This window comes from Lynx rufus, unplaced genomic scaffold (assembly GCF_022079265.1).
Source record: "Lynx rufus isolate CCGP_SWC_20201006 ecotype Redwood Valley unplaced genomic scaffold, mLynRuf1.p SCAF_6, whole genome shotgun sequence".
NCBI classification, from domain to species: Eukaryota; Metazoa; Chordata; class Mammalia; order Carnivora; family Felidae; genus Lynx; species Lynx rufus.
Window position 1 is genome coordinate 72,108,337 of NW_025814878.1, and position 5,434 is coordinate 72,113,770.

Here is a 5,434-nt window from a genome sequence, read left to right on the forward strand (position 1 = left end):
TATTCATATGAGCATCTCAATAAATGAAGAAAAAGCATTTGATAAAATACAATATGTTTACAATGAAAACTCTCAATGAATTAGGCATAGAAGGAACTAACTTAATAAAACTCACAACTAACATCACACTCAATGGTGAAAACAAGATAATATCACCCACGCTCACCACTTCTATTCAACATATTACTGAAAGTCCTAGCAACAGCAGTTAAGAAACAAAGTTCATGAAGTAAAAACAAAAACAAACAACTAGGACTACATCAACTAAAGGCTTCTGCACAGCAAGGGAAACAATAAAAAAAATGTAAAGACAACCTATCTAATGGAAAAAAAAAGTCTGCAAAGCATATATCTGATAGGGGTTAATATCCAAACACACACATAAGGAACTCCTACAACTCAATAGCAAAAAGTTTGATTAAAAAATGGGCTATGGACCTGAATACACATTTTTGCAAAAAAGACATATTAATGTCCAATAAGCATATAAAAAGGTGCTCAGCATCACTAATCATCAGAGAAATGTAAATCAAAAGCACAATGAAACATCATCTCATACCTGTTAGGATGGCTTTTATCAAAAGGACAAGAAATAACAAAGGTTGGCAAGGACATGGAGAAAAAGGAACACTTGTACACTGTTGGTGGGAAAGTAAATTGGTACAACCATTATGGAAAATTATATGGAGGTTCCTCCAAAAATTAAAAATAGAACTACCATATAATCTAGCAATGCCATTTCTAAATATATGTCCAAAGCAAACAAAATAAATATCTCAATGAGATATCTTCACTGGCACGTTCATTGCAGCATCATACACAATACCCAAGATATGGGAAAAAACTAAAAGTCCACTGACGGATGGCTGGATTAATACTGTTCAGACATGAGAAAGAAGGAAATCCTATCATTTGCAACAACATAAAGGAACCTAAAAAACTTTATATTATGCTAACTAAAATAAGTCAGAGAAAGACCAATACTGCATGATATCACTTAATATGTGAATTTTTTTTTTAATTTTTTTTTTCAACGTTTATTTATTTTTGGGACAGAGAGAGACAGAGCACGAACAGGGGAGAGGCAGAGAGAGAGGGAGACACAGAATCGGAAACAGGCTCCAGGTTCCGAGCCATCAGCCCAGAGCCTGACGCGGGGCTCGAACTCACGGACCGCAAGATCGTGACCTGGCTGAAGTCGGACGCTTAACCGACTGCGCCACCCAGGCGCCCCTGAAATTTTTTTAAAAAGCAAACTCATAGAAACACAGTAGAATGGTGGTTGCCAGGGGATGGAGGTTGGGAAAATGGGGAGATCCTGGTCACAGGGTACAAGTCTTTTGTTATAAGATGAGTAAGTTCTGGGGCTCCAATAGATAGCATGGTGACTATTATTAATAATACTGTATTGTATACTTGAAATTTGCAAAGAGTAGATCTCAAGTGTTGTTGCCACAAAAAAAGGGTAACTGTGATTGAAAGATGTGTTTATTAATCTGATCATGGTAATTATTTCACAAAGTATACATATGTCAAATCATCATGTTGTACATTTTAAATACATACAATTTTATTTGTCAATTATACCTCAATAAATCTGGGGGTGGGAAGGAATCATTTAAAAAATGTCAAGCAATATTTTGCCTTCTTGGAATGTAGGTTTACTTCTAGTTCTTAATCATACTCAAAATCTGTTCTTGCATGATTTATGAAATACAGCAGCTTTTGGTTATTCCTCATGAAATTACCAACTATGAACCTCATGATGGCATTTTGCTAAATAGTCTTGCACAGAATGGCTTTTGAACATGCAATACAAATAAAAGTAAACAATAAGAGTCAGAATTCTCACATTTTTGTGGACACATACATAAGTGCTGGGTCATGATATAAAATGTATTAAGTGAGTTGTGGTTAAAAATGTTTGAAAGTCTCAACTCTAGATTAGTACTATCCCAAATGTGGTACAGATGCCCAAATCATAACGATCCAGATAAAAACATGGGTTCCTGGGTGGCTCAGTTGGTTAAGTGTCCGACTTTGGCTCAGGTCATGATCTCACAGTTTTTGGGTTCCAGCCCCGCGTCGGACTCTGTGTGGACAGCTCAGAGCCTGGAGGCTGCTTCAGATTCTGTGTCTCCCTCTCTCTCTGTCCCTCCCCGGCTCACAGTGTCGCTCTCTCTCTCTCAAAAATAAATTAAAAAAAAAAAACACATAAAAAAATGGCTTCCTGACCTCACTCCAGAGATTCTGATTGAATACGTCTAGAGTGGAGCCCAGAAATCTGCATTTTAGAGAAACAGATGATCCTGACCAAATCACTAAAGTTACAGACACAGATGATATATATCACCTCTAGGGTCACAATGAATAGATGTAAAGAATTGCTAGTCATTTTACTTTATAGCATTTCAGAGCGCTTCTTCATGATTAGAATTGTGGGGAACACCTTAATTCTTTTTTCTCTGAGCAGTTTTTTCGTTTTTTATTGAAGTATAATTAACATACAGTGTTACATTAGTTTTGGGTGTCCAATATAATAATTCAACAATTCCATACATTATTCAGTGCTCATCATAAGTGTACTGTTAGTCCTTCACCTATTTCCCACATCCCCCTACCCACCTCCCCTCTGGTAACCACCAGTTTGTTCTCTATAGTTAAGAGTCTGCTTTTTGCGTGTGTCTCTTTAGTTTGCTTAGTTTGTTTTGTTTCTTAAATTCTATATATGAGTAAAATCATATTAGTATTTGCCTTTCTCTGACTTACTTAACTTAGCATTATACTCTCTAGTTCCATGCATGTTGTTGCAAAGGGCAAGATCTTATTCTTTTTTATGGCTGTGTAATATTCCATTTGATTATTTACACACACACACACACACACACACACACGCCATGCTTTCGTTATCCATTCACCTATCAGTGGACATTTGGATTCCTTCCATGCTGCAATAAACATAGGGGCACATATATGTTTTGAAATTAGTGTTTTCATTTTGTTTGGGTAAATACCCAGTATCAGAATAATGCATCATACCATAATTCTACTTGTAATTCTTTTTGAAGAACCTCCATACAGTTTTCCATAATGGTTGCACCAATTTGCATTCCCACCAACAGTGCCTGAGGGTTCCTTTTTCTCCACATTCTTGCCAAAGCTTGTTATTTCCTGCCTTTTTGATTTTAGGCAATCTCACTGTGGTTTTGATTTGCATTTCCCTGATGATTAGTGATGTTGAGCATCTTTCCATATGTCTGTTGGTTATTTGTATGTCTTCTTTGGAAAAATATCTATCTGGGTTCTCTGCCCATTTTTAATCAGATATATTATTATTATTATTATTACTATCATTATTATTATATTTGGTGTGCCATTGTATAAGTTCTTTATATATTTTTGGTATTAACCCCATATCAAATATATTATTTGAAAATATCTTCTCCCATTCAGTACATTACCTTGTTGTTTTGTTGATGGTTTCGTTCACCGTAAAAAAGCTTTTAATTTTGGTGTAGTCCCAATAGTTTAATTTTGCTTTTGTTTTCCTTGCTTGAGGAAACATATATAGAAAAATGTTTCTACAACTTATGTCAAAGAAATTACTACCTATGGTTTCTCCTAGGAGTTTTATGGTTTCAGGTCTCACATTTAGGAAGAAAACCTTAAATCTTGATAAGAAGCAGTATTGCATAGTGCTTAAGAGGATTTTTGTGAAATGAGACAGACCTGAGTTCTAATCCCAGTTTGCCATTTGCTAGCTGTAAGATCTTAGGACTCTCATTTACTCTGTTTTTATAAGTAGTGTTAATAACTATCTACAGCATATACTTAAAAGGACTAAATGGGATAAAGCAACTGGTGCATAGTAATATAAGAAATATTAGCTATTGTCATCTATCCTTGAGAATTCACCAACACTTTGAGAAAAATTTTGTACAACTTAATTTTGCAGACATTGGTTGAGTGTGCAAAGAACAATGCTAAATGTTTTTAGAAATGCAAAGATTAAAAAAAAAAACTGTAACTTCATGGACCTTACAATATGATATGGTCATAGAATTTTGCAGCAGAAAACCAGATTGCCCAATCCACTTCTCATTTAACAGATAAGGAAACTGAGACTCTAGAGCCTAAGCAAGTCGCCCAGCATTGTCTATCTAGTAACTGGAGGAATAATGAATAGAATTCAGGCACCTGAAGCCAGGCTAGTGTCCTTCTACCAGAGTGGACCCCAATTCCACCTGAGAGCTTGGTCCTAACAGTGTTGTGCTAGTAAATGTTCTTTGGTTAGGAAAATACGTGTATATATTTATACGTAATTTTATTCTGCATGTTACTCATATAAAGAATATGTAACATGGATTACAAATGATGATAACATACATAATACTCATTATAAATTCAATAGGACTAGTTGATTTTCACCAAATACTTTTAGTTGATTTTTGCTGAATTATATCTATAAGCCAAACTATGGCTGCAATTTAACCAGGATTTCACTAATGTACCTCAGTCTACTAACTCTTCTTTTTAAATCGTGGTAAACACATATAAAATTCATCACCTTAACAATTTTTAAGTGTATAATATAATTGAAAACTGTTAAGCATATTCAGATTGTTGTGCAACCAATCTTCAGAACTTTTTCATCTTGCACAGCTGAAACTCTATACCCATTAAACAACAACTCTCCATTCATACTTCCCCCCAGCTCCTGCCAACCACCATTCAACTTTCTGTTTCCATGAATTTGACCACTGAAGATACTTCATAAAAGTGGAATCATATCATATTTGTCATTTTGTGACTGGTTTATTTCACTCAGCATAATGTCCTCAAGATTCATCCATGCTGTAGCATGTGACCAGATTTCCTTCCTTTTTAAGGCTAAATAATATTTCATTATAAGTATATAACAATTCTATTTATTCATTCATTTGTTGATGGATTTGGGTTGCTTCCACCTTTTGCCTATTATGAATACTGCCGCTATGAACATGGGTGTGCAAATCATCTTTTACAACCTTGCTCATAATTCTTATGTACATACACCCAGAAATGGCACTGCCAGATCATATGGTAGTTTTATCTTAATTTTTTTGAAGAACTGCCATACTGTTTTCTATAGTGGCTACACCATTTTATATCACCACCAACAATGCAAGAGAGCTTCAACTTCTCCACATCCTTGCCAAAATGTATTTTCTGTTTTTATGATAGTAGCCATTCTAATTGGTGTAAGGTGATCCACTGACTCCTTACCCAATAAAATTGTTGTAAGGCTGATGTGTGATCTACTGTTAAACTACTTTTCACTCCCACACAGATTATATTCATTAAACTAAAATCACTTTTAGGTTCAGCATACTTATGTTGAAATTTCACTCACTCATCAACATGAGTGATTACTCTGCTGAATCAGATAATAGTT